The sequence below is a fragment of the Syngnathus leptorhynchus genome, chromosome 13, assembly GCF_054491065.1.
Source record: "Syngnathus leptorhynchus isolate UIUO chromosome 13, UIUO_Slep, whole genome shotgun sequence".
NCBI lineage: Eukaryota > Metazoa > Chordata > Actinopteri > Syngnathiformes > Syngnathidae > Syngnathus > Syngnathus leptorhynchus.
This window is the reverse complement of record NC_141207.1, coordinates 2,895,667-2,904,060: the sequence shown is the minus strand read 5'-3', so window position 1 is coordinate 2,904,060 and position 8,394 is coordinate 2,895,667. Positions and strand designations below refer to the sequence as shown.

The 8,394-nt window shown below is 38.8% G+C and overlaps 1 protein-coding gene across 1 annotated transcript in view; it reads left to right on the top strand.

The window, feature by feature from the left end:
- LOC147046930 (intestinal-type alkaline phosphatase 1-like) overlaps window positions 1-8,394 on the top strand; it is a 35,803-nt gene continuing 27,409 nt past the window's right edge. The window contains exon 1 of the mRNA XM_085928481.1: window positions 1-111. The gene's annotated coding sequence lies outside the window, so the exon portion shown is untranslated. The remainder of the gene's footprint in view (window positions 112-8,394) is intronic.

Here is an 8,394-nt window from a genome sequence, read left to right as displayed (position 1 = left end):
CACAATTTGTTCTGTTGCTTGACCTGTTAGCCGGATCTCCACTACACTGGTTGCTTCAATGAACCTGAGTCCAAGCTGCACTTGGTCGCCCTGTCTTCGCCTGTGACAAATGTAAGATTGTCTTTAAGTTTGCTGTTATTATAAAAATGACATTCTTATTCTAAATCAAAGGAATAAATCTGAAGGTATCTTGCAAGTTGCCCAGGGAACAACTAGAGCTTTACACATGCAGGATATGTATGTATACTATTGATCATCATGACTTATAATGCACATTATTGAAGTATGCAGTTAATTTGAAGCCACTGATTATGCAATACATTTTTTTCGTTTTTTTTTCGTTCAGTATTTACATTAAAGCTAATTCAATGAATATGATGTATACATCGCTGCATTTTCTGTTGTCCAGGTATTATTTCAACCATTCACTCTGTCCGTGCATTGCCACAAATCATTTAATATACCTGACACTTGTTTTTGTCAGTGGGGAATCTTCAGTCTCCGGAATAGGTTATTAACACGTTGCATAACTGCCCCGAGCTTTTCTTTCTGACACACCTGCCTAATGTGATACGATATTGGAAGAGACTTGAAAGGTTACATCAACAAATTGTACCCTTTTATGCAAACTTGCTCTTTTTCACCAATCATTGTATATGCAGGACAAATGATCTGATGATATGAGAGCTGTCTCTGCCAACGCATGCAAAACCGTCAATGTGTACAGTAGGATCTGTTACGCACCACCCGAGATCCCCAATGCACAACCACAGAAACAGTCATTTGATCTGCCACCTTTCCCCACTCTGCAGATTTATGCACATAAATCATTTCCTACGCAGTGTTTGGGGGGATTTATAGCAATAATAGGCCATCTTTGCTATTCCCATCCTGTTCCCTCAGTGCAGTTCTTGGGAAAAACCTCACAGGTCTTAACATTTGGTCACATCTGGGTTTCAGTTGCACTGTTACCTTTTGCTAACCTCGCAAATCCTAAACCTAATCATGTGTTTCCATGGAGTTACCTGCCCAATCTAATCTGGGCGAGCTTTGAAACAGCGGCAGGTCGGTGCGTAACAATGTTTTGAAACATGTCTTCTGGTTGATCATGTTGCTGTTACAGGGTGGGTCCACTGGTAAAACATCAAGACTGCTTGTACAATAATATTACTACTGTCACATTTAGTGGATATCAGGGGTCTCTGCGTTTCATGTCATCTGGATCAGTAAATGCAAATGAGTGAAATGATGTGACTTCAGATCAAGTGCACCTGCCGAGTTGGAAGTTATTTTTTTTTTTTTTAATACAGGCGATACATGTAATGCTTAGCATTGTGTATTTTAAACATGGGTAATAGTTTAATAAAACATTCATAAAGTTGTGTATGAGATGCAAAACGAATGCCTGGAAGGAATGTCTTCATAGCAGTACATGTATTTTTTTTTTCATCCTGTGGAAAATTCTTTCCAATATTCTGTAGGTGAGCGCTAAATTTAAATAATGGCATGCATAGCGGAGTTTGTTTTCAAATACTCAATCAAAGCGAGTCATCGGAATGGGGATTTTATGATACTTTTATTGGCTTTTGATCTGAGCGCCATAACAACAAGAGTTCAGGCTGACTTCCTCCATGCAAAGTGAAAATGTTCCAGCAAGTACAGACCGTAATCCAGGTCACCCAGAAAATGACAGGATGGATTAAAGTAGAAAACAATAGAATCTTGAATCTTGAATAATGGGAAGGGAAAATAGAGCTTTTGAAGAACAGCATTATTGTGACTGCTTGACTTACTGGCCAAACATTGAGACAATTTATAAAAACACAAGTAGTTATTCTTTTATTATAATAAAGAATTTACATCTAAACTCAAATTTTTTGTTTTTGCCTCATCAAAGGATAATCTAGCCTGTCTGTAAAAAAAATTAGATTTGACTATTGAGGACAAACGTGGGCTTCTGATATACACTGCCGAGAATAGGCAAGGTAAAATTAAATACATATACAGGTAGGTCAATTTAACATTGACGTCACTCGGCTTGGTTTTCTATGACCAATAAAAGCAATCTAATACAAGGATGCTGGAAGACAAATTTTTATCCCATTGGAGAAATGAGCAAACCATTGTCGAAAACCCGCAGAAATATTTACACTGGAAATACTGTAAAAATTATCCTGTGCCCGAGACAGAATTATTCAAATCCAAAGGCTGGAATGTGTTTTTTGAGCTTTTCGTAGCTATAGCTATTATGAATAGATGTTTATAATTGTGGTGAACATGCAAATGAAATGAAATGGTCAGTAAAGTTGTGAGTAACAAAAAAACAGGCACTTTGATTCAATCAACTAACCACTGTGACTATTGTCTCTCTGTGGTTCAGTCAGCCATGTTGTATATTCCTGCTGATCTCAGATGTTAAACTTAGATTTTGTTTTTTAACACAAATATTTAATGAACAGTAAACTCTGTTTGTGATCCCTTTCAACATCTACTCTGTGTTCTTAACGACAGTTGATACATTTGCCCAACTGAATTGGCCTAGCTGAGCAAAATTACATCAGATATTGCTCAAACCAAAGCTGTGCGACCACAGTCTAAAAACTAAAAATGGCATCAATTCATTAACATGAATTTGACAGTGTTTCATTTTCAGAATATAAAATGTTGAACTCTTTGAGTGACCATGTGGTCATTGACGAACTCACTGACATCACGAAAGAGCAAACATGAAGCCCTCGTGCGTCGAAGCTCATCAGTATTCCGTCCTCTTTATGATCATCGTAAACGGCTTGCGAGTACTTATTTCAATTGAAGCACATGCAGCGATTTTTATTTTATATTTTTTTCCCCTCCATGTTTTGGCCTAAAATAAGATTGGCTTAGTGCACGTGTTGTTTTCTATACTTTCAACTTTGGCGGAGTTGCAAATCAGAACTATGTAAAATAAGATTTTCGGAAATGTGGGAGGAAAAACATGCAAACGCCACACAGAAATGCAAGAACCTGAATTTAAACCCTCAACCTCTGTGAGCCTGATGTGCTGACCAGTTTTTGTAAGCCTTTTTTGTATTTCTAAAGATTTTTCACAGATTAGACATTGCTGTGCCCTTCTAAAGTGAGACCATGCACCAAAGTAGTCCGAGAGGCGTTTTGGTGACATCATCAAGGAAGGCACCCTCATTAGCAGAAGGGAGGTAGAGCAATTAGCCAGTGCAATTAACCTTTAAAAGGCTGCTCATTCGGAATGAACACGGATGAATAATAGTCAAGCTCTCCCGTATAAATCCAAGGCATTGCCGTCCAGAGATTCTCCCCAGAGACTGAGGTAAATGGCTGCAAGGGCAGTTTGAGCGTGTGGTGAGTCAGGAGTATGAGAGGTTGCTAACTCACACTTTGCCAGTGATGGTAGACACTACAAGCATGCACAAAATATTTGGAGGTTGTTTAGGAAGAGTGGGGGGGGGGCACAAATGGTGTTAAGGGAAATATACTATGGGATTAGGATGTCACTCCTCTGCAAAAAAAAAAAAAAAAATCATTAGCAGCACAGTGGAGCAAATCTTCCTCACAGTTCCTTTACATTTTTATTTTTGCCTGCATGTCACTGGCAATCAGTTCCACGTATATCCTGCTTCTCACCCAACGTCAGCTCCCCCATTGCCCAGAAGTCAAGTCATATTTAGCCCTTAATCACAAACGAGGCCCAAAGAGTTTCATAGGCCCTCAATGACAAATATGAATGTGAAGCAATAGTAAAACAGGAGGTGGCATGGTATGCGGCGGGTTTGATTCTATCGCCGGCCCGCCTTGTGTGGAGTTTGCATGTTCTCCCTGTGCCTGCGTGGGTTTTCTCCGGGCACTCCGGTTACCTCCCACATCCCAAAAACATGCTTGGTAGGCCGATTTTTCAAATTGCCCCAAGTGTGGGTGTGAGTGCAGATGGTTGGTTGTCTGTGTGCCCTGTGATTGGCTGGCAACCGGTTCAGGGTGTCCCCCGCCTAGTGCCCGATGACGGCTGGGATAGGCTACAGCATGCCCGCGACCCCCGTGGGGACAAGCTGTTTAGATAATGGATGGACAGTGAAAGGCCAACATCTAGTTTTACTAAATGCAAGTGTATAAAAATTTGGCTCTCTGGATCAACAAAGGACTAGCGTGTACAAATTGAATCATCTGTTCCAGATTCATCCTATCTATCATCATCTAACTGTATAATAATATAAACAATTGCTTTTATTCTTTCCATTCTGATTCCTCATGGCAACAACCAACTTATGGTAATATTGTTTCTTGGTATGAAAGGGATATCCAAAACACATTCACAGGTTTGTTTCAACAGTTGAAAAATGATAACAAAAACCTTTCTGAATAATTGAATTATTATTATTATTATTTTTAAATAGCTGGTTGTCTTGTTCAGATATGTAAGCGAGAGTCAAGATCTGATGCAATGCAGATCTTGACTGTTACAAACTACAACCACTATGATGAACGTATTTGTTAAATTAATTTGTGACAGTGACATTTATCATCAATAAATCACACAATACATTTTTTAAAATATTACAACTTTGAGAGGGGGAAAAAACTATGATTTGTACACTTGGGATGGTCCAATTAATTGATTGTTGCCCTCAAATGTCATACATCATTCTCACAATGCCTTTCAATAACATACAGGACAGTGGGATGCCGTCACAGTGACGTCTTAAAGTGCCGCTGCTGCTGTGAGAGTAATGCTTATGTGTGTTTTTGTATGATAAGGGTCAATATGCATTTCGAGTCATTGTTGTCTCACAGCCACAATCTGCTCTGACCACCCACCTGCTTTTTTTTTCCAAGGAAAAGAATAGGAACATTTAAATGTGAGACAATGAGGATTTTTTTTTTCTGCACTTTTGAATAAAACCCAGTATAATACAAAACTGTTGACAAATATTTTTGCAGTAACGCCAAAGTGATGTTGCAGCAGAAACATAATTGTTCGAAACAAAGACAATGACAGTTCATGTGAGAAAGTCAATCGCTAGTTTTTCATTCATTGGTGAGCATATTTGTATAATATGTGCAATTTTATGATATATACAAGGATGCACTGAAATTTGTGTGTGCATGTTCATGAACACCTCCAAATATCTTCAGATATAACAGACAACCACAGAGTTTTATGGCGTGTTGAATGTAACTTGGAACAATTTCCTTAAGTGGTTAACATTTGCAACTCACTGGTTTGGTTTAATGGCTTTTGGATGGTGTGATGTTTTTTTTTTCTGGAAGGCAAAGCGGTGCAGAGTACCGACAGAAAGGTCCATTTGCTCCCACGACTTGATGATGACGCTCAAAGCTAAGTACATCGATATCTCGGTGGAATGGCTTGCTTAAAAATCTGAAATTATTTGAGGAACCTCCTGTTAAGGCCTCATCTACTTTCTATTATTTAATTGTCAGGTGCAAAAGGAGCGTGTGATAGAATATGCTTTTGGTTTGGTGTGATTTGGATGTTCAAATTGAATGTTTATCATTACAGTTATGTTTTTTTTTTTCCTAAAGATACTGCAACTTTAAAAAAGCAGTGAGAGTATTGCGGTTTTCCTGCTATGTGACCTTAGTATTTCGAGCCCCACCACATTTTCATTTCAAATAGCCACTCTGCATATTGATGTTGAGCTACGTGTGTTCATGTTCACACTCCTCATCCAACATGTTTTCAAAAACTCCAAGTCAGCCAGACGAGATGGGGGATAAGGCACGTACCCCCATCTTATCAAGCACAAACTTGCAGTTGCTGTGATAAAGAAACAATTACAGACATTATCTTTACTGCCAGTTAGTATGAAATCATGTCGAGGAGAATGTGACCCCACAGAATTTGGCCGCACTCACTGCGGTTTGCCAATTTCTGTCAAGCCGCTGGTAACTGCTAAACAAATATATGAAATAATTACCACACTTGAGATGCTATGCCATAACTTGCTTCTGTATAAATTCAGTTGCAGATGATATTGCGGGTTTTGAAGTCTGGGCTCAACAGATGTAAGCCATTATTGGTCTGATTACCCCTCTACACACAGTCACACACACATAAACACACACACGCATGCACACACACTAAGATCCATTAAAGATAAGTTATGGGGACAACCTGGTGTAAGCTACAGAAGAAAAAATGCAACATTTGTTTAACTCCCAATCTTGTCATCTTTTGTGTCACGTGCCATTTATCACCAGGAAGCTTATTGGTCAGGTTATTATTTGGAGTAGTTTCCCAGAGCCATTATAAATGGTTAAAAATGTAAATATGTGCAGTAGTCTATGCAAATCACAGATGTTGTTGTTGTTATGAAACATCAGCTATGTAATTGAGGACTCTGACTTCCCCAAAAAATTCCCGAAGTTGCTGCATACATTGTGTATAATATTCCAGAAGCAAGAATGTCAAGACAACTCTTATAGCGCAAAGTAATTTGTGAGCATTAGAAAAATAAGTGTAGGTAAACACATTCACAAGTTTTGTTGGCCATTGGCATTCGAGAAATTGTGAAAAAAAAAAACTGTTTACGTAACCCTGTGTTCATTTTTATATTTATATGTATTTTTAAATTCTTAATCACAATAATTTTAACACTATATAGTAGTTAGTGCTTTCTATATATTTAATTAGTATTATTGAGTCATGTGCAAATTCGGCATTATACAAATTTTCTGTCAATATAGACTGTTTGTATTTTAACCAAAACATTGTCACTTTTTTTTTTTACAATTTATTTTTCATTCAAATTTCTACTAATAACCATTAAGAACAAGTGCCAACACCCTCCAAGATGTCAAAAGTAGTCACACCAATATTTAGGCACTGATATAGAAGACTCAGTTGCCTCCTAACTCCTTTCAAGTCAGTTTCTTTTGAAGAGTCTGAGAACTGGTAACATAAAAGTCATTGAACAATATTCTAGTTTTCTTCCCGAGTGCTGTTTCACACGTCAGCTTGTGTCCTCACTGACTTTGGGGTGACTGAGAGTGAAAACGGTCTTTGAGGGCATTTGTGGCAAGAGATGAAGCAAATAAAAGAGGTGCGCAGGGATGGAGCTAGCAAGAGTACACCAGTGACCCTTGGCTGAGCTCTCCCATCCACAACTTTGCACCGGGCGGAAATGGGGGAGGCTGGGGGATCACTCAACAAAGACTGAAGGAGCATGGACGAGAACAGAGCAAGACACACGGGCATGGGGGAGGGGGAGTACAGCGGAGGGGACGGCTGGAAAACGCAAGACAGAAGGTACAAGAACAATTAGTGGTTTGGGTTTACCAAAACATGACACAAGCAATTAACAGTGTGCTCTCCTTCGCAAGGTTACTAAGAAGAGGGGTGAGAGGAGTTCTTCCTGGAGGCATACTTCCATGTAGCGACCGCAAATTGTTATAAAATAACTGCATCCGATTGGCTTATTTCATATTTCAGGTGCCACGAGTGACTTTCTAAAAATGCTTCAATGTTTGGGACCAGCTCGGTGAGAGTGTTCCCAAAGAGGGACTTTGGAACGTATGAGATCATCGGCTAAAAGTATATCCTAGTCTATCCTCCACCTTTTCCTTTTCTTTAGTCATTTTCACTCCATGATCTGGAATGATACAATGTTCACTTGGCCACTTGTATTGTTGATGCAGACTTTCAAATGCACCAACGGCCAAATTAATTTTATAGCTATTTTGTACTTTCTCTTCAAATCAACCTGTCTTTTCTTTCTCTAACTGTCTGCGAATATTTTAAACATCAGAGTCATCATACATTTTTAAAGTTCTTGGAATGGATGCCAGGTTGGCAAGCTCAGCATTGGCACCTCAATCATCCGACCTTCGTCAGAGACCCCAGGTTGTTAGGTTTTGGATGACACTTTTAAGTCGCCTTGGAAAAGGTTCTGCTGGTCGATGAGCGTGCAGTTTTGGAAAGTTATTCCGACATCATGCAATCTAGAAGCAGCCACCATCTTGCCATCCCCTTCAAAGAGGTAGTCACAGAATCTTGAGCCATTAATGTCAACACCATTCTATATAATAAAAATATTAGTTTTACATTCATTTGACCAGTGTTCCATTTTGTGACTATTTAAATCCAAATTCAATCTTCAAAACAGATTCCTAGCCATTAGTGTAAAGAATTACTTTGGACATTGTGATGCAATGTTGTCTATAACCGAGTTGAGAGCGTTTCATACACTTGACATCAATGCAGGTGCTCAGTTGTGTTGAGTTATTCTGCATGGTTTTTAAGAAAATAGTCACAAATGTCTTTAAATTGAAATTTGATTATGTCTTTTTATTTTTATTTTCTGGAGGAAGTGAAACGGTTTTATAACAGCATTATCACAAACAAAAGGCTCCCGAGAGGGAAAAGTA